The 22,238-nt window shown below is 43.7% G+C and overlaps 1 non-coding gene across 1 annotated transcript; it reads right to left on the bottom strand.

The window, feature by feature from the left end:
* Positions 1 to 314: 314 nt before the first annotated feature.
* Positions 315 to 397, bottom strand: trnas-aga (transfer RNA serine (anticodon AGA)). Its single transcript has one exon. It is a non-coding gene; the product is annotated as a tRNA-Ser (tRNA).
* Positions 398 to 22,238: the final 21,841 nt, after the last annotated feature.

Genomic DNA, 22,238 nt, shown 5'->3' with positions numbered 1-22,238 from the left:
GGAGCGGTGGGGAATGAGCACTTTGACGAGCAGGAGGAAGTGTTGCCACTGACCCGAGTCAGAGAACAGTGGACAGGGATGAAAGGCATCTAATGAAAAGCAGCACTTCTGCTCAGGATGTTCAATCACAGCTGCAGAAACCCGATGTGTCGAGCAGTGTATCTGGAAAGAGAAACAGAGATAATGTTTTAAATATGGAACATTTCTGATGTAGAACTCGAGTTTCCCAAGTCTAATCAAATTACCGGCCTGGTTCACAAAATAGTTTTTCTGAACTTTGAGCGAAAATTGTACCAGCAGGAAAGCATTCATAACGTAGTCAGCAGGATTCGAACCTACCTGGGGAAACCCCAATGGATTTCTAATCCATCGCCTTAAACCACTCGGCCATGACTACAGATGGCTCTGGTGCGTTGAGCATTGACCAAATCAGCCGTGATCTCATTGAAAGCTACCGTTGACTTGATGAGCGAAATGCTCCCATCTCCTTTCATACCTTTGCTGTCATTTGTAAGCTGCGAGACACCAATGTAAAAGAAGAAAAGCACAAAGGTAGGAAAAGATATTTGCAGGCAAACTGAGTCAAAATTATTTATTGAAAGGAAAATCACACTTGGCAATTTGCCATATCTCTTTGTGAACATGACCAGCAGAAGTAAGCAAGGGAGCTATTGATCTGAGTATTCTCGGACCTGAAGCAAACAAAGTTTAGTAACATATTCATTTATTTTTCTGGCGAACGAAATGATCTTTCCTGATGGTTACAATGAAAGAGATGGTTCCCAATAAAAGACAGAGATTAATTCGCATGTAGATATATTTCAATGTGACACGATTCATTTTCAGTCCCTAATTACCCCAGAGATGGAGGAGGTGAGTTACTTTTCTTCACTCTTCAACTCCTCAGCACGGAGGTACAAACATGAAACCGCTAGAGATGGACTTCTTGAATTGGGAACCAGAGACACTGAAGAAACTAGGCAAAAGTGAGGACTGCAGATGCTGGAAACCTGACTTTAGATCAGAGTGATGCCTGGAAAAGCACAGCAGGTCAGGCTGCATCCGAGGAGCAGGAGAGTCGACGTTTCTGTTGCCAGTCATGCTTCGCTGCACAAACAATTTTCGTTTTTGGCTCAGATTTCCAGCACCTGTAGCTATTTGTTTTATGTTAACCTTCATAATGTTTTGCACAAAACCAATGACCTGCCAGCATCGGAAAATCGGCAGAAGTACTGGTACACCGATATGTTTGCTGAACAATACAACCATTCCATGAGCGGGAATACGATCCGGGCCACGGTGCTGAGAGTACCGAATCCTCACAAGTAAATAACAAGACAAGGCGATAGATACTATCGTATTTGGTGTAAATAAAACACCCTGTCTGAACATTTTCGTTGCAGATTTTTGTTCAAATTGTCTTCGAAGATTTACAAAGTGGGAAAAGGCCATTCCGCCCGTGTGCATTGCGGCTAATCAGATAGCCATGTATTCCAGTCGCAGTTTCGAACTTTGGCCCAAAGCCTCGTGTGTTCTAATGTTTCCAGGTCAAATGTCAATGAGGTTATCTAATGTTCTTACATTGCACAATAATGGGACAGAAGTATAACGAATTGTAACTCTTTTGAGGAACTCATGCTCATTTTCACCCACAGAGGGAGACACACCAGAAGATACCGCCAAACTGACGGAGGTGTCCGTTGTGGAGAGCTGGAATTTGAAATGGACAATAGGACAAATGCAAGCTTTACATGCGGAAGCACAGAGGAGATGTCCCGAGAGAACTTTACAGGGGAGCGTCAACGCATACCACGGTTAAAGCGAAACATCCCCACCCTCCAGCCAGGTAGGACTCAAACCTACAATCTTCTGATCCGAAGTTAGACGCGTTATCCATTACGCCACTGGCCCAAGAGACAAACCTGCACTTGGCAGAATGTCGATATGTAATGCCATGGACTTTCACGGAATCAGAATTAAAAAGGTGAACAAGCACCGAAGATAATCACCAACATTGCTTCACTTCGAAGTTTCCAATTTCTGAAGCAATGCCTTTCACTGGCAAAGGAGAGACATTTGTCCTCAGCTGCCTGCTTCAGGGTCGCCTCCTTCTCTGCTGGAAGTTTCCATCGTTTTATTCACAGTCACGACGCGATTTCATGATCCACTCCAGTGAAAAAGTGTCATGGTGTCGTCCAAACAAGACCCTGCAGAAACTCGGCGAGAAACCTCTGGTCATTTCGAGCTCAGGATGTGGAATTAGACGAGATGCGTGACACCTTTTATTGGCGCTGCCACTTCACTGAAATTAGCGGCTCAAAACGAGCCGTTGTAAGCATCAGCTTGATTTGTACCTTCCTGCAGTGCATTTGCTAAACAAAATCAGATCGCTCCCATCCGGCCCAGCTGACTTATCTATTTTCACACTCTGCAGTATTTCTAATATCTCTTTCTTGTGAACCTCAATCTCTTCTCGTCTAGACGCAAGTAGCTCTGTATCTTCCTCGCCAACATTTTCATTTTCTATAGCGAACACTGTCGAAAAATATTTATTTAGTGCTTCCCCTATCTCCTCTGACTCCACACACAACTTCCCACTATTATCCTTGATTATCACAAATTTAACTCTCGTCATTCTTTTATTCCTGACATACCTATGGAAAGCCTTAGGGTTAACCCTGATCCTATCTGCCAACAACTTCTCATGACTCCTCCTGGCTCTTCTCAGCTCTCTTTTTAGGACTCTCCTGATATCGTCGGAACCCTCGACCGCTCTAACTGAGTTTTCACATTTTGTCCTAACATAAGACTTCTTGTTCTTCTTGACCAGGGATTCCACTTCCTTAGTAAACCACGGCTCACGCGTTCTATATCTTCCTCCCTGCCTGACAGGTACATACTTATCTAGGACACACAGGAGCTTTTCCTTGAATAAGCTCCAGATTTTAATGTGCTCACCCCCTGCAGTTTCCTACCCCATTCTACGCTTCCTAAATCTTACCTCATTGCATCGTAATTTCCCTTCCACCAGCTGAAACTCTTGCTCCGTGGAGTACACCTATCCCTTTCAATCACGAAAGTAAACCTGAGAGAATTGGGATCGCTGTCTCCAAAGTGCTCACCTACTTCCGAATCTAAAACCTGGCCAGGCTCGTTACCCAGTACTAAATCGAAAGTGGCTTCGTCCCTTGAAGGCATGTGTACGTACTGTGTCAGGAAGCCCTCCTGCACACACTGGGCAAAAAATGACTCATCTATAGTACTCGTACTGTAGTGATCCCAGTAAATATTTGGATATTGTCTTGAGTGTTCCAGAGTTTTTCATTGTCCCAGAGTCCAGATGAAGTTTGCATTCCTCACGTACGTGAGTGAGAATGATTTCAATGTCTCAGATCAGTTCCTGTCCCGAGAACATCAGAGTCAATGTCCCGTCCTCTACTCGGTCCGACAGTTCACACTTCTTCATTCTCCTCTGATTCCATTTCCCAAAGAGTTTCTCAAGATTTACAAAGCTGGAGCCTAAATTATATGGTTTGCTTCCTAAACATTTTTTCAACTGCCAACTGACAATATTTTCACAGTATCTCTGTGCTGAGAGTACCGAATCCTCACAAGTAAATAACAAGACAAGGCGATAGATACTATCGTATTTGGTGTAAATAAAACACCCTGTCTGAACATTTTCGTGCCGATTTTTTTCAAATTGTCATCGAAGATTTACAAAGTGGGAAAAGGCCAGTCCGCCCGTGTGCATTGCGGATAATCAGAGAGCCATGTATTCCAGTCGCAGTTTCGAACTTTGGCCCAAAGCCTCGTGTGTTCTAATGTTTCCAGGTCAAATGTCAATGAGGTTATCCGATGTTCTTACATTGCACAATAATGGGACAGAAGTATAACGAATTGTAACTCTTTTGAGGAACTCATGCTCATTTTCACCCACAGAGGGAGACACACCAGAAGATACCGCCAAACTGACGGAGGTGTCCGTTGTGGAGAGCTGGAATTTGAAATGGACAATAGGACAAATGCAAGCTTTACATGCGGAAGCACAGAGGAGATGTCCCGAGAGAACTTTACAGGGGAGCGTCAACGTATACCACGGTTAAAGCAAAACATCCCCCCTCGAGCAAGGTAGGACTCGAACCTACAATCTTCTGATCCGAAGTCAGACGTGTTATCCATTACGCCACTGGCCCAAGAGACCAAGCTGCACTTGGCAGAATGTCGATATGTAATGCCATGGACTTTCACGGAATCAGAATTAAAAAGGTGAACAAGCACCGAAGATAATCACCAACACTGCTTCACTTCGAAGTTTCCAATTTGTGAAGCAGTGCTTTTCACTGGCAAAGGAGAAACATTTGTCCTCAGTTGCCCGTTTCAGGGTCGCGTCCTTCTCGGCTGGACGTTTCCATCGTTTTATTCATAGTCATGACGCGATTTCATGATCCACTCCAGTGAAAAAGTGTCATGGTGTCGTCCAAACAAGACCCTGCATAAACTCAGCGAGAAACCTCTGGTCATTTCGAGCTCAGGATGTGGAATTAGACGAGATGCGTGACACCTTTTATTGGCGCCGCCCCTTCACTGAAATTAGCGGCTCAAAACGAGCCGTTGTAAGCATCAGCTTGATTTGTACCTTCCTGCAGTGCATTTGCTAAACAAAATCAGATCGCTCCCATCCGGCCCAGCTGACTTATCTATTTTCACACTCTGCAGTATTTCTAATATCGCTTCCTTGTGAACCTCAATCTCTTCTCGTCTAGACGCAAGTAGCTCTGTATCTTCCTCGCCAACATTTTCATTTTCTATAGCGAACACTGTCGAAAAATATTTATTTAGTGCTTCCCCTATCTCCTCTGACTCCACACACAACTTCCCACTATTATCCTTGATTGTCACAAATTTAACTCTCGTCATTCTTTTATTCCTGACATACCTATGGAAAGCCTTAGGGTTAACCCTGATCCTATCTGCCAACAACTTCTCATGTCTCCTCCTGGCTCTTCTCAGCTCTCTTTTTCGGTCTCTCCTGATATCGTTGGAACCCTCTAGAGCTCTAACTGAGTTTTCACGTTTTGTCCTAACATAAGACTTCTTGTTCTTCTTGACCAGGGATTTCACTTCCTTAGTAAACCACGGCTCACGCGTTCTATATCTTCCTCCCTGCCTGACAGGTACATACTTATCTTGGACACACAGGAGCTTTTCCTTGAATAAGCTCCACATTTTAATGTGCTCACTCCCTGCTGTTTCCTACCCCATTCTACGCTTCCTAAATCTTACCTCATTGCATCGTAATTTCCCTTCCACCAGCTGAAACTCTTGCTCCGTGGAGTACACCTATCCCTTTCAATCACGAAAGTAAACCTGAGAGAATTGGGATCGCTGTCTCCAAAGTGCTCACCTACTTCCGAATCTAAAACCTGGCCAGGCTCGTTACCCAGTACTAAATCGAAAGTGGCTTCGTCCCTTGAAGGCATGTGTACGTACTGTGTCAGGAAGCCCTCCTGCACACACTGGGCAAAAAATGACTCATCTATAGTACTCGTACTGTAGTGATCCCAGTAAATATTTGGATATTGTCTTGAGTGTTCCAGAGTTTTTCATTGTCCCAGAGTCCAGATGAAGTTTGCATTCCTCACGTACGTGAGCGAGAATGATTTCAATGTCTCAGATCAGTTCCTGTCCCGAGAACATCAGAGTCAATGTCCCGTCCTCTACTCGGTCCGACAGTTCACACTTCTTCATTCTCCTCTGATTCCATTTCCCAAAGAGTTTCTCAAGATTTACAAAGCTGGAGCCTAAGTTATATGGTTTGCTTCCTAAACATTTTGTCAACTGCCAACTGACAATATTTTCACAGTATCTCTTCACAATCCTCTGGCTTGCACCATGTCCAGGGATGAGAAGTCCCGTTTGGTGGCGAGTTTCCCGAGGCTAATGAGTTTCACTTTGGAACAAAGATGGTTAAGTGGCGATTTCCTGCGGTTGTTTCTAATGATGGGAGAGGGAGCGGTGGGGAATGAGCACTTTGACGAGCAGGAGGAAGTGTTGCCACTGACCCGAGTCAGAGAACAGTGGACAGGGATTAAAGGAATCTAATGAAAAGCAGCACTTCTGCTCAGGACGTTCAATAACAACTGCAGAAACCCGATGTGTCGAGCAGTGTATCTGGAAAGAGAAACAGAGATAATGTTTTAAATATGGAACATTTCTGATGAAGAACTCGAGTTTCCCAAGTCTAATCAAATTACCGGCCTGGTTCACAAAATAGTTTTTCTGAACTTTGAGCGAAAATTGTACCAGCAGGAAAGCATTCATAACGTAGTCAGCACAATTTGAACATACGTGGGGAAACCCCAATGCATTTCTAATCCATGCCTTAACCACTCGACCATGACTACAGACAGCTTAGGTGGGTTGAGCATTGACCAAATCAGCCGTAATCTCATTGAAAGCTGCCGTTGACTTGATGAGCTAAATTCTTCCATTCTCCTCTCCCACCTCTGCTGTGAATTGTAAGGTGCGAGACACCAACGTAAAGGAAGAAAAACACAAAGTTAGGAAAAGATATTTGCAGCCAAGCTGAGTCAAAATTATTGATTGAAAGGACAATCCCACTTTGGCAATTTGCTAGATCTCTTTGCAAACATGATCAGCAGAGCTGATCAAGAGAGGTATTGATCTGAGTGTTCTTGGACATGAAACAATCCAAGGTTAGTGACATATTCATTTCTTTTTCTGGCGAAGGAGCTGGTCTTTCCAGATGCTCACAATTTAAGAGATTTTTCCCAATAAAAGACGGCAACTAAGTCCCATCTAACGCTGACACCATCGTGAGCGCTGCTGTTTCACAATGCCACAGAGTCAGGGTCAATTCCCGCCTCATGCAACTGAATGTGTGGAGTTTGCACATTCTCCCCGTGGCTGCGTGCACTTGCTCTGGTTTTCTCCCATAGTCGAAAAATGTACCGGTTAGGTGAAATGGCCGTGCTAAATTGACGGGGTGAATGGAGAGGAATGCATTTGGGCTGGGACGGTTCGGTGTGGAGTTGCTGGGCCGAAGGACCTGTTTCCATATTGTAAGTATTCTAATCTACGGTAATCAATGGCCAAGGTATGACGCACGTTGTTCGATGTTGCATATATGACTTTCGATTGTTTTTCTTCAAAGTTTCTTTACAATTCAAACGGGAGTGGAAGATGGGAAATGAATGTCTCCCATAATTCTTGCCTTCTTTTAGCATTCACAGGTGGTATTTTTCCTGTACTTTTTTTTACACTGTGGTTACTGTTAGTGTTCTTGTAAGCTACACCGGTTGGTTTCCTCTTTCCTCAATGTTCCTCATCTCTACCCAAACACATTTTCCATCCTTATCTCCTGAATCAATGTAATCTCTAACCATTGCATAATTGCCACGGAAACTGGGCTTTTCACACGCCTGTGTATGTCATTTTCCAATATTAATTGATCGTTTACTGTGTTGCAATTGCGCATGTGAAGAAGAAAACAGAATAGAGACAGGTGGTCCTGGGTTTCAAAAGCACGTAATTGCAGCTAAAACGCAGATTACTGCATACAATGCAATCACGGAAGCATGCACCGAACCGTCAGGAAGCACACAATAAGTACAATGCTGGATGTCATGTCAGGAACAGGACCAGAAACACAACAGAAATACGTCTCTTGGGTACTATTTTGGACGTTTTTCTCAATCAGCTATCGTGTTTTACATATGTTCCATCGGGAGTTACCTCACGCAAGGAAGTAACCAGTGCTGCAGACGGTCATATAATCCGAGTCCCAAGTCCCGGAGTCAGAGACACTCAGTGCCCTGTGTGTACCTACAAGGAACAGCTGTACATGGGGTTTACAGGGTAACAGAACTGCATGAATGCAGCTCGATGGTCGTCTGTCTGCTTCTCCTCTATAGTTTTCTGTGCAGTCCCTGCATGCAATCTTGTCAACTACGTTTGTCCAGCACAAGAATGGCATTGGTCGCTTGTCTCTGAGAGAGGCTGTTGGTTTATGTGTTGTCATAATTCCGAGTGTAAGGAGGAATCTGGTTGTCAGTTCCCAGAAACTGACTTTAATAAATGGAAGCGTGCTTTTTAACTTGCTGCGTGACATATCCTCGTTGTGAAGTTCGTGCACTGCGAATCACGTTGCGGGACAATCCAATTTTGGCAAATAATTTGTGTGGCAGTCACGAGTTGCCACGACCAGCTATCCCTAGTAGCAATACGGACAAATGGCAAGAACTGCAAATTCGATTAGAGCAGCACAAGGTTAATGTGACAGGGCAAACAGAAGGCAGCCAGAAGATTTCTGGGTGTAGGGCATTCACCCAAGGTACCTTTTCATATGAAAGTCTGTGCATCAGTAGAATCTGTAACCCAAGTAGTCTATGTTGGTTATTCATATTCCAGACAACTTGTGTTGTTCCCCGTTTACTCTGAAAGTGAATAGACATAGTTACTTCACCGTTATTTCGAAAGAAGATCCTGCATTGAATCTGTTCGCTGTTATTTGATGCTGTGGTGAAAAGGTGTGCAATCGCGATGTGAAACGTTGCTATACTTTCATTTCCTTCATTACTGTCCTGGCGAGGGAGAAAGGTGATCACCGGGGCATTGATGGCCTAATTTAATCACGGATACAATTGGAAATGTTCACTTTTATTGGTTCATTGTTGTTCTGTTTTGTTTTATGATACTTGAGCACTTTCTGGGACTTGGCAATAAACTAAATCTCCAGTAGGTTTGGAATTGCCTCGCTGTTACTTGTGCGAGCGGTTCATGTCAGAGACGACTCACAGTGCATCACAGACAGCACTTAAGCTTCGGTGTGTCTGATCATGATACTGCCTTTTCAGTTCTGATTCTATTCCACGTTAAGAGCTGTCAGGTTTTGGATTCGCTGGAGAGGAAAGTGGGTAATGCGATATGTGAGGTATTTTTCTTTAGCCAAAATCTTTGATGGCGAACTTGGGAAAGTGTCAAGAAGAATGGTCATTGGCAGCAAATATCCGGAAAAGCTTTATCTCTGGATCGGTTGGGCCCATCCACCCTCCAAACAAAATAGCCAAACTCGCTGACTGAGTAACAAACATCATGCGTTTTTTTTTTTTTGCAAATGGTGTATTCAAACCGTTGCCGGTGGCTGGAGAATCTGAGTTGTCGAACATGGAAACAAATCCCGCGATCCAACTTGCCCTTGCTAAATAGATAACCGAAAGTAATCCATACATATCTGCCAATATTTGTGCCTTATCTCTCCGAGGTCTTCCTGTCTATACACCCATTCAGATGCCTTTGAAATGTGAGTGCACCAGACTCTACCACTAAATGTGGCAATTCATTCCACACACAGAAAAGTGTTGTGTGAAAAACATGTGTCCCTCACTTCCCTTTTAAATTTTTCCGCTCTCACATTAAATGTTTGCTATGTAGATTTGAACTCGCGTGTCTTGTGAAAAAGTGCTCCCTGACTATTTACTTTGTCTGTCTTCCTCATGATTTTATAAGCTTCTGTGAGGCCATATCTAAGCCCTGAAGCTCCTGAGAATCTGACGAAGCCTATTCAGTTTCGTTCTCACGTCCAAGCAGTGCAAACCTTGCAAATCCTTGTAAAGGTTTTCTAAACGTACACTTGAAAGAAGTGTGTCCAGCTGCAGCACTTGCTTGACCACGTAGTCACTCTGGAGCTGCGGGTGGACTCACTGTGGAGCATCAGCAATTCTGGAGAGTTATGTTGCCTCCCAGGTGCTCAGGCCAGGGATGTCGCCCATCGGCTAAAGATCATTCGAAAAGGCGATCGTGAACAGCCAGTTGTCTTGGTGCATACAGGCACGAGATGAGGACCTGCAGGGAGAATTCAGGGAGCCAGGAGAGAAATTAAAAAGGAGGACCTCAAATGTAGTAATCTCGGGATTACTGCCGGTGCCATGTGACTACCAGCGTAGAAATGAATAAAAAATGGCACGATGAACACGTGACTTGAGGAATGGTGCTGCAGGGCGGGTTTCAGATTTGTTGGACTGTGCGACCAGTTCTGGGCAATGTGGGACTATAAGAAAATTGACGATCTACATCTGAACCAGATGGGAACGAATGTCCTTTCGGGAGTTTTTGCTACTGCTGTTGGGGAGGTTTTATACTAATGTGGCAGGGCGCTGGGAACCACAAGATTAAAAAAGTCGGCAGTGAGGTGGAAACTGGAAACGCTAAGAATCAGGAAGATAGCATTAATAATGGGAAGAATAGACAGAGAGCAGATGAATGCAAAAGAACTGGTGGCCTGAAATGCCTATACTTTAATGCATGGAGTATAGACAGATGAACTTAGGGCATAGGTTGGTGCCTGGGAATATGACGTTATTGCGATCACAGAGATTTATTTGAAGGAAGGGCATGGTTGGCAACCAAATGTTCTAGGATAGAGTTGCTTCAGACGGGACCGGGAGGGAAAAAAGGGGACCAGAAAGCATTGCTGGTCAGGGATGATATCATGGCTGTGTGAAAGGAGGACACCATGTCGGTCTTGGGTCGTGAGTCACTATGGATGGAGCAGTGAAATAAGAAGGGTGAGGTTAGATTTTTGAGGCTGTATTACAGTGAGCGTGAGGTGTAAGAAAAAAATAGTTAAACAGACCATGGAAAGACGTAGAGGCAATAATTTAGAGTTGACTGAAGATTCCGTTTTCCCAACATTGACCGGGATACTCTTAGTGTCAGAGGTCTGGATGGTATACCATTTGTAAGAAGCCTCCAGGTGAGTTTTCTGGAGCGGTATATCAATAGTCCGACGTGGGAATAGGCCATATTGGAACTGATATTGGGGAATAAACCAGGGCTGGTGATAACAGTTGCCGTGGGTGATTTCTTTGGGAAGTGTCCAATATTTTAGAATACTTATTGACAAAGATGAGAGTGGTCCTGAGGAAAGAGTTTCTAAACCAACAAATGAAATTACTGGAAAATCTCAGCAGGTCTGGTAGCATCGTGGCAATATAAATCGATTTAAGACTTCGAGACTAGTGACACTTCTTTTCCATATCTATCTCCACCTGCTTTCGCACACTTTTCCTTTTTATTGAATGTCTCCTGACTTCCAAATTTGTGTCAGCTTCTCTTTTATTACTTCCTCTCCAACCATTTTCCCAGTCTCCAATTTTGTATCCATCTTTCACATTGCCCAGGACATCGAACTGAACAAATAACTCTGTTTCTATTTCTTTAGATAGCAGATGGCCTGAGACTGGAAGGCAGTGTTGGTCCGAAAACTCATCCATGATTCACCCCGAGTCCACAGGGAGCAAGACGTTTACACGCAGCAGAATACGACACCACGTTCTCCAATCCCCTGATGCCAACTGAAAGCGGCCACTGCAGCTTCAATCAGGGCTTCCTGCCAAACCCTGGGACACAGTTCGTGGAAACTCTTCCCGTGGGAAAGGAACAAAACCTCCATTTTAAATTGGAAACGGCTTCAGGAGATTGGTAGGTTGTTCCTGTTCTTTGAACGTCTGATAAACAAAACTGCTGTCTTGAAAATAAGAAGTGGTACACGTTTTAGGCAGGAAGAACAAAGAAAATGATGATTGTGAGGACTCTGTCTTGTCAGTAGATGGGAAATTCCCAATACTGTAAACAGAAATGGTTGGTTTTCCTAAGGTAATTTTCCGACTGATTTACTGTCTGCCAGAGTGACTGGAAATCACTTCATATGAAAATATTCAGGTTGAATCTTAAATGCCGGGACAAGTGTTAAATAGATTGTAATGTTTTGACGAAGTAACAAAAGTGAAAGATGTGAATTATGTTATTTGTGATTGGGAGGAATGAGCTGGATCTTTGTAAATTGCTGTGCCAGGTGAATTATGCTCAGAATGAAATAGCAAACTAATTCATCGTGTGCCAAAGCTGGATATCTCAGTTCGGCGCAAAGTGAGTTGTTTAATCAGAAAGTCGTGCGTCCCAGCCCCATAATTGTCGTTTTCACTGTCTAAGAGAGTTCCAGCTCTTCGTTCCACGTGCAGAATTGCAAGCCAACGCTGGTGGAGCATTCTTGTTGTTTTCGTTGACACATATGTCCTCCTGCTTTGATCACATGTCGGTTTCAGAGTAAAAACTGTCTGCACTTTACTGGAAGCGCCAGAGACAACTTTATCAGTGCAGCTGAAAATGTTATGAATTATGTCCATTTTACAACATGAGATTCCACTACATCCGTGCACCAACCAAGTGTTCAAAGACACAGAACGCGAATGGCCATTTGTTAGTGGTCTGACAGAGACGGCTTAATGTCTCATGGGTCCTGAACAAAAATTAACTGATTCAGAATGTGCTGATGGAACGGAACTGAGCTCTCCCTGTACATTTTGCAATTGTTCTTGTGTGCTCATGTAAGTTTATGTAATGAACAGTTTAGCGCCATTAAAGAGGGTGGGGGTGGGGAAGGATTCTGAGGTTTCAGTGGGGACACACGTGATCTGATCGAACGGGTAAGTCAAATATTCCCAGAACATGAGAGAGCTGATTGGTCCAGGATCACTCCCATCTTCTGTTTCAGAATCAACAAATGAAATTGCTGGAAAATCTCAGCAGGTCCGGTTGCATCTTGAAATTAAAAACCGAATGAGATTTCGGGACTGGTGACACTTCTTTTTCCATCTTCATGTCCCTCTGCCTTTCTACAAACTTCCTTTTTATTGAATATGTCCTGACTTCAAACTTTTTATTCAGCTTCACTTCTATTGCTTCCTCTCCAAACATTTTCCCAGTCTCTAAAATTGTATCATGCTTGTTCTATCTCTCACTTTGCCCAGGACTTCCAACTGAACAAATAACTCTGTTTCTATTTCCTTAGATACCAGATGGCCAGAGATTGGAAGACATAGGAGCGGTTAGCACTTTCAGAATATCGAGTCTGCTTCGCCATTCGATCTTGTCTAATATCGTTCTTAACCCCATTCTCCAGTCCTCTACCTGAACACTTACCCCCCAGTCTTAGGATCCAGTCGTTTTCCCAGAGTGGGTCCTAACCCGTCCCAAAACCCTCCATATGTGTTGGCAGCTGTTACACCGTGTCTACGTGTCATCAATCTCAGTTTCAGTGATTCTCAGCAAACACGAACTGTTCTGAGCAGCTCGATCGGGTCTCTGGCCCCACTGTGATCCTGCGGGGGAGCAGTAATCATCTTCATCTCCTACGGAAAGGATCGGCGCTTCAAAAAGAAAAAGGGCAGAAAGAAAGATATGCTTGTGTGTCAAGATATGTGGAGGTAATTGCTTTCTGACCTGGTCAGTAAACCTTACTCCGTACATCCCCGCAAATTCTCGCTGTCGTGGTGAAAGGGAATACAAGTCCAATTAATTGCCATCCACGCTTTTATTCGATATGTATTCTTCCTTGTTTTGAATATGCAGGGACGTTTCCAGCACTGATGGTCACCATTTCTAAGAGTGCATGCCGCGGGCCCTGATCTTTTCTGGAGAGTAGCAGTATCAGTTTGTGCGAAAGTGGCCCAGTACAAAGCTTAGAAGAAACATTGTTGTTCCCTCTTTCCGGACGACAGTCTTTCATATCATGATCGATGGGGTTTTATTGTATTCTCATCAGCAAACCTTGTTTTGAATTTACTCGCCCAATACTACTGTAGCGATGAAAATAATATAATTCCGAATACCTGCTGCGTGAAATTCATTTTCAAATTTCTATTCGCAGTGGTCCTTCATATGTGGCGATATCTATATCACTGCTGGCCATCCTGTTTAAGAGTGCCGTTACATATGTTCCTCTGTCTTGGCGCTGCAGGGAAAAGTGTCTGCGCCTTTTCAGCTAATATGTCCTGGATATTTCAATATGGTATTCTTTATTTTTCCCATCATGTCCTCTTTAAGGACACAGTTACCGGGCACTGATCCTTTTTGTAACAACAGTACCACATTTGCTTGACATGCGAAGGTGGCCTGGATCAGTAACAAGGAGAGCATTCATTTCCTTCTGTCACAGCGAACACTGGATTCATGATGTTAGTCTCTGTCAAATGCATCCGAAAATGTGTTCTGAAAGCTTCATTTAAACGCTGTCTGGCGTTTTTCAACGTGTGTCAACCAAAACCAGAAATCCTCAATCATAATTTGGAGCAGTTCACATATTCGAGTATCGAAGCAGCAGACACGGATACAGTTCATTCAGTCAACAACAGGAATGAAAAGATTGACAGGCACAGATGAACAATCGACTCTTGTTCTCATACTGTTACTAATATGACCGTGTGGCCTGAAGTCTAAGCCATGTTGTAACTGAAAATGAGGAAATCACATTCAGGCTGCCGAATGACACAATATGTATTGTGTTTTCTTGTTCTCACAGAGTTCCAGGAAAGTATGACAGCGAGGGAAAGGAATGCAAGTCAAGTGCAGCTCTGGTGAAACACCTCCTGTCTGATTCAGTCATCAACAAGAAACGTGAATGCGACTAAAGCGGGAAACTTTTTCACAACTCGAACAAAGAGCAATCACGAACAGTGACCACATCTTTGACATCTCAGATCGCCTTTGACCTTCCCTGAATATGCATAGAAACTAATTTTTGTACACTTCAAAGTGAGAAGTGTTTGATTTACCGACAATAAGTGAGTCGCATGTCCTTGATTGCCACATAGGTTTCCAACTCAGCTTGTAGCCAGGTGGCAGTTGCTCATGGCTCTGCTGGATAATGCACTATTATGGAGAAAGAAAAGGAAAGTTGGAACTCTTATTGGCTCTGGGTTTCGAATAATCTTGCTACGTGTTCTGCCATTCTCGGATTCCAGTGCTAAACCAGTTTTTCAGTTCATCCGAGATGCAGGAGAGTCGGCATTTCTGGCAGGAGCAGAATTCATCATCTCCAGTAATCACTTTATCTGAGGAGAGAAAATGAACAAAGTTTCACACAGCGACTAATGGGAATTGCATTCCGTTTCAGCATGGTAGCAGGTATGGGCTAGCAAATTCAAAGCCAGATTTGCTGATGAGAACAACAAGCACGACCGCTCAGATAGAGCAATTCCTTCCCACCGCTTATTCTGCAGAACTGGTGCAGTTGCTGTGAGTATGCTGCAGGGTATCATCAGGTACATGCTCTTGGGTTTCCGGTTTTGGCCTGTGTGCTCGCGTGGCTGAGCAACCTGAGACTCTGATTTCAGATTCCACTTCTGAAAAAGGCTTGTGTTTGCATCCCTGCGCGGCCACGTGTGCTAATGGATTAAGCTGGCAACGTTTTGCAGGGATGAGTTTTGGTAAAGTTGAACAGAAAAAAAAGCAGTCATTTCTTCTAACCCGGCTGTGATGTGGCACAGCAGAAAACAACCAACATGTCAGTGTCCATGTTTTCCCCTTCTGCTGCAGTTGTCACGTTCCCCTCCAGCTCGAAAGGACACCAGCATAATATGCGACTCAAAAACAGGCTGCGCCAATCTTTCATATTCCAGACAATTTGCATTTTTCACCGTTTCTCTGAAAGTGAATGGAGATATTTATTTCCCTGTTGATGTGAAATTAGGTTCTACATTGAATCTGCTCGCAGTTTTCTGTTGTTGTTGCGAAAAGGACGGAAATTGCGATATAAAACTTGGTTACTTTTCCCTAATTTCCTTAATTTCTGTCCTGATGAGAGAGGCTGGTGATTGGTCCTCTCGATCCGGTGGAGACATCAGCCCAATTGTTAACCTCATCTCATCGAGACTGTAGTTTGTAATCTTCACTTTTCATGGTTCATTGTTAGTCAGTTCTGATTCATGTTACTTGAGCACTTTCCTGGAAGTATTGGTGCACTAAGGCGCCAGTACGTTGAAAGCACCATTTGGAATTGCCTCGCTGCAATTTGTGTGAGCAGCTCATGACCCAGACGACTCGCTCTGCCTCACAGACAGCATTCATGAGTCAGTGTGTCTGAAAATAGGTTCTCTTTGCCAGTTCTGCTTCTGTTCATGAGTTGTCAGGTGTTTGGTTTCGCTGGAGAGCTGGGCGAGCAACATGAATTGTGAGGTATTTTCTGCAGCCAAAATCTCCCACTGAGAAGTTGGGAATGTGTCAAGAAGAATGGTCATTGGCAGCCTAAGACCAGAAAAAAATGATTCGTTGCTGGTTTTAACCGAAGCAGCCTGTGGGAGTTATCTCAAATGGGAGAGTACTCGCTTTGCATGCGAGAGATTGCGGGGTTGCTAGCTCCGTTCTCCATCCCCTTTTAGGGCGGTTCCGTGGCTCAGTGGTTAGCACTGCTGCCTCACAGCATCAGTGTTCCACGTTTGATTCCTGTGCGTAGTTTGCACATTCTCCCTGCCCCTGCGTGGGTTTCTTCCCACAATCCAAAGATGTGCAGGGCAGGTGAATTTTACATGCTAATTTTCCCATAATGATCAGTGCATTAGTTCGAGGGAAATTGGTCTGGGTGGGTTACTCTTTGGAGGGTCGGTGTGGCCTAGTTGCGCTGAAGGGCCGGTTTCCATACTGTAGGGAATCTAATCTAACCATCTTACAGAAAACTAGCCCAACGCACTGACCAAGTGATGAGTGCCTATTCAAACTGGTGTTCGCCACAGCAGCATCTCAGAGTGGCTGAGCCCGTAAACAAACGCTCTATTTGCCAAATTTTCACGTTTATTCTTTTTCAACTTTCCTGTCTGTATACAGATCCATATGCCTTTGAAATGTTGAGAGTATACCAGACTCCACCACTAAATCTGACAATTCATTCCAAACTCGCAAACCTTTCTGTGTGAAAAAAAACAATGTCCTTCAGATCCCTTTTAAATTTTACCACTCTCCCCTTAAAACAGTGTTCCCTTGCTTTGAACTTGCCTGCCATGGGAAGAAATATTCATTGACCATTTACTCTACCTCTCCTTCATATTGATATAAACCTCTGTAAGCCCATCCTTCAGCCCTCAAGCTCCATGGAAAATTTTCACATCCTATTCAGCTACAGTCCAAACACTGTAAGCCTTGCAACATCCTCATAAATATTATCGAACTTACGCCAAGTTGGCCATTGCAAGTGTGTGTGGGTAAGTGCCTGAAGTGAGGCGATGCTGAAACACTAATCATGAAAAACGTGGTTGCGGGGTTTGTGTGGCAGCGTAGCAGAGATGTCGAAGGAGCTGTCTTTAAACTATAACCTCGATCCAGTCATTGATTTGAATTCCCACCACGACCAGAACCACAGGTGAAGTCGGGAACTCTGTTTTTCATGAAAAACCTATAAACATTGAGATGTCAGGATTTGATCCCATATTCGGCTGTTTTTTCACAGGAACTTTCACTAACTAAGGCTGAGGGACTGCCCAAGCTCAACGATTCAAAACTATGCGTGCATTTACTTGACTATTCGAACACAGGAACTCGGACTCATTTTTTGTGTGTTTCACAGTTACTCGGTGTAAATTTAAAACAGCCTCTGGTTATGCAAAAGAGTTCAAAGCTGGATATTCTCCACTGAAAATGCACAGGAAGAGGCAATCTCTTATTACTTTTGTTGTAAACTGATAACTTAGACTGTTTAAACTGACAGAATAACGCAGATCCATCCATCCTCTTGGGCACCTTTAACCGCATTAATATCAGCAAAGGTAAACTCACACTAAGAGGAATGGGCTCATTGCGGTGAATTGTTAAGGAGTGGTGTGTGAGTCAGAGTGAATAGTGGTCAGTAAATACTGACACTGACATTGAACGTTGCAACATCAGCTCCTCACTCACTTGCTGTCTCATGCCTCCCAGTCATCATTGCCTTTCACATTTTCCTCTCGTCCGTTCCACTTCTCAACTTATTCCCGACAGCTTGCAAGTGTTCCCTTAGAAACTGCAGCTTTAGGAAACGTATTACTGGGATAAAGTCATTGCTCAATGTGATGGGATGCACCGTCAATCCCTAATTACTCGAGAGATTGAGATTATGAGTTACTCTGCATAACCCTGGATGTCCTCAGTTGCGGGGTACAGGCATAATGCCATGAGGCAAGGGTTTCGACGTAGTGTCATTGAAGGAACAGCGAAATATTTTCAACTGGGAAACGCGAGAACCTTAGAGGAGTAATTGCGGTGATAGCTTTCGCTTGTATTTGCTGCCATTGTCCTTACAGATAGATGCTGATCGATCACTGAATTGTTCTGGCAGGATCCGTGTGTGTGTTCTGGGTGCAGCCAGGATTTCGTTTTCATTCGGATAATTCACAAGAAGAGAATTAAATCTACATCTCCTATCTGAGAATGAAAGCCTGTTCTGGGCAATGCAAAATCAGACTCGTATGCAAGGATGTCCATTGAATCTGAAGAAGCCTTTCGGACCTGTACAAACTCTCGTGCCTGCTCTTCACGTCATAATCGTCTTCGTCAGCAGTGTTTCTCTCTCCATGTTTCCAAGTCGGTTCATATTATCACCCTTGGTTTCAATGTGAAGAAAGCAATGATGTGATAATCTGATGTTGTTCAGGAGATATGCTGCAGCAAGTTAAGTAACGACTGATGCTAACACGAGCTCGTTTTGAGCTGCGCTGATGTGTTGGCAGCAAGAAAGACATCGTTCAACTCGCCTCATTCCGGCTGACGGGCTCGAAATGACCAGTGGTTTCTCACTGAATTAGTTCAGGCTCTGGAAAGTAAAAAACTTCAAATATGAAAGTACAGCGAAAGGTAACGGTTCACAGAGTGGGGAATTCCAAGTGAAACAGTGACGGTGATTATGTTTGCTGATTTTTCACCTTGTGAATGCTGTTTCCCTGATGTGGACGTTTACATTCCCTATAGACAAACTGTCACAGCCAAACCTGTTCTTTGGATCAGTGACGGAATTGGTAACATGCCTGACGTCGAGTTAGGGAATTGTCGGTTCGCATTTAAAATCACGAGGATGCAGCGTGCTAGTCTCTTCCTGTTGTTTGTCAGGAAAGGAAGGGTTTGGTTTTGTTGAATTTACAGTTTCTTTCGTCCACTTCAAATTCTAGCTCAGATCAACGTCTCTCATTGTCGGTAGAACTGGCTTTGGTTTAACCAAAAGCTGCCTTTTGGCGGTTGAACTTGCATGTTGGAGCGGACAGCTGAAGTGAAGCACAAGGAGCTGGTCAAATCCTGAGAACTCTGCCACTCTTGTGTGTCTCTTTCTGTTGAAGACACGACGTGGGTAATAACACAATGTGGCTATGTCAAACTTCAATCCCATTGTTGTGTCATCTAAGATCAAAGTGAGAACCTCACTGCCATTTGCACTGGAAACATCAGAACACATAAGGTTATGGACCAAAGCTGGAAACTGGGAATAGAGTAGATGAATGTCTTTAAACCAGACTGCACCATGAGCCAAATGGGATTTTCCATTCTGCAAAACGTGAAGACGAGTAGAAAACAATCTGCAGTGAAACTGATCAGAAATGAAAGGGAAAAACCATTTCATTGAGAATAAGTGCAAGAGCGTCTGTCTTCATTCAGTGTAATCTCATAGGTAGGATTTGGAACTAGAACTGCCATGGCATTAGTTCTATTTTCGGACAGGGAATGAACGTTTTATTGTGCAAGTATATCGTGGTACCAGTATTTCTGACCACTGGTCCGAACCTGGTAATGCTTGGTTTTGTGCTAGGTTATCAAAAAATCAAAAAGATGCAGGTTTTAGAAAGCTGAACTAAAAACTAGAATTGATAGAGAAACCCGCTACACCTGGCAACATCTGTGGAGAGAAGCAGATTTTTTTTTAGATGGACAGGAAACAAGTTAGTTATAGATTTCTAAATTATACTGTTGGGAAAATGATAATTTTACCTGTCGAATTAGTATATTTATCAAAATCACTCTTGAGCTTACAAACGTCAAATTTACAATCTTAAAAGGACTTAATCAGCTGTCATGCTACTTTCCTTTTCCTGAACTGGTGGAAGGCTGTGTTTTAATGGCTACATTTCCTTTTGCTTTCTGTTATTTAGCAGTCACGCCGAATGGAGAATTTTTTCTTTCAGTGTCTGTCTCAATATGTGTCTTTTTTTTCTATATTTGTCTCTGTATCCTCCTGGGCCTTTTTCACATTCTTCGATTCTCTGGCTGTCCATATCCCTCATTTCCCATTTCTGCTCTTGAAAATGCCTGACATTCAGAGACAGCTTGAGATTCGAACTGCTGAGAGGCTTTCTGACGCCTGGCTGAAGTCGGTCGAAGTAGTATCACATTCTCTGGATAATGCGCCTGTCACTGAGACCTGAGGCAAGGAGACATTTCTTCCTCAAAATCTAAAGACGCTTTCGATGTTAAAGTTGAATTCCTTATCCAACAGAAAAAGAAAGTAATTACATGATAGCTGAAGAAGAACAAGGATTCATTTACTGTTGGTGTACAACCAATGAATGGTGACAGCAGAGACTGAGGGTGATCATGTCGTGGTGTCAGTGCCATTACAACAACATTCCCCGGGAATGCTGCAGTGTCTCCTGCCTCACCACTTATTCCACAAAACTGGGAATGAAGGAATGAGAATAAGAGGATGAGAAGCAGAAGTGCTTGTGGAACTGCGGGAAGAATCTCCAGGTTAAAATAGTAGTTAAAAAGAGCAACATACAATACTGGATTTAAACCAGGAAAATGAAGCCAGAACTCGAAATCAGAATATATAGCAATTCAAACAGGACACTGAGTTTCTCGATCAGCAACACAATACTTGTGATAAATAACAAGCTTTCAATACAATGAGCAGGCACCAGTGTGATGGGAGGTGCTTTCACCAGCAAAGCCACGGAGCCAAGTTAAAAGGCAGATTTGTCGTCCATATGTGCAATGTCTGAACCACTTGATCACAGGAATTCGAAAACGTGTTTTATGTATTAGCGTTGCTCAGTATGAATGGCAATCAAATTCTGCTTGTGCAAAAACAGACATTTCAATGCTGAGCATGCCCTACTGAAAAGGCACAGAAAAAGACAGCATCCTCTTGCATTGGCATCCAACAGATATTTTCATATTTTAAACCGACAGAATAAACAGGATGTGCTCATCTCCTCTCGCGTCCCATTAACCACGTTAATACACACGCAGGGATTTTCAAACTAAGATGAACAGGCTCATTGTTGTGAATTGACAGCAGTGGTGTGTGAGTCATTGCGAACAGTGAGAAATAAATGCTGAACCAATAGCACTGAGCCTTGCACCATCAGCTCCACACTCACATCTTATGTCATGTCTCCTCGGCATCAGTGCATTTGACTTTAATTATTCTACCCTGCATCTCTCCTCAATTATTAGAACATGCAAGTATTAGAAATGCATTTCTGGGACACAGTTGTCTTTCAATGAGATAAGATTCACTGTCCATCCCTAATTATCCCAAAGATGTAGGGGACGAGTTACTTTCGTCAACTCCTCAAAGACGCCACTCCTGACGCCACTCTGTCAATGTAACTCACTGAGGGAAGAGCAAACTGACGCCACTCAGTCAGTGTTACTCATCCAGGGAAGGGCAGACTGACCCCACACTCTCAGTGTAACTCAGCAGACTGATCCCACACTGTCAATATAAGTCATTCTCTGAAGAGCAGTCTGACCCCACTCTATAAATGTAATTCCCTCAGGGAAGAGCAGACTGATCCCATTCTGTCTCTGGCACTCACCCAATGAATGAACACTAACCCCACTCTACCAATGTAACTCGCCAGGGAAGAACAGACGGAAGCTAGACTGTCAACATAAATTATCGAGGGAAGAGAATACTGACCCCGCTCTTTCTATTTCACTCAGACAGGGAAGAGCAGACTGTCACCACTCTGTGAAAGAAATTCGCCCAGGGAAGGGCAGACTGACCCTACTGTATCTGCATGACTGACACAGGTAAGAGCAACTAACCCAACTCTGTCAACGTATCTCCCTCAGAGAAGAAGACCCTGACCCCTCTCTGTCCATGTAGCTCACCCAGGAAACAGCAGACTAACCCCACTCTGTCTATTTAAGTTCACAAAAATCCTCTGAAGGACGTCCTATCCAGACACTCCTATTACAGAGACATCACTGTCTCTGTAACCGTGTGCGTTCTATGGCGATTCCAAGTAACCTGCAAATGTTGAGAATGTAGCAGCAAACCAGAGCAACCAAACAGAAATTGGGTGAATGTGCAAACTTCCATCAGGCTGTCACCTAAGCCTGGAATGGAAACCAAACCCGACAGCAGTCGTGATTATAAAATGGCAGAACAGAAACCTAGCAAAAAGAATTGCGTC

The sequence above is a fragment of the Chiloscyllium plagiosum genome, unplaced genomic scaffold (assembly GCF_037043375.1).
Source record: "Chiloscyllium plagiosum isolate Xiang-an unplaced genomic scaffold, Cpla_swu_hap1 HiC_scaffold_51, whole genome shotgun sequence".
Taxonomy (NCBI): domain Eukaryota; kingdom Metazoa; phylum Chordata; class Chondrichthyes; order Orectolobiformes; family Hemiscylliidae; genus Chiloscyllium; species Chiloscyllium plagiosum.
This window is presented reverse-complemented; position numbering and strand designations above follow the sequence as displayed.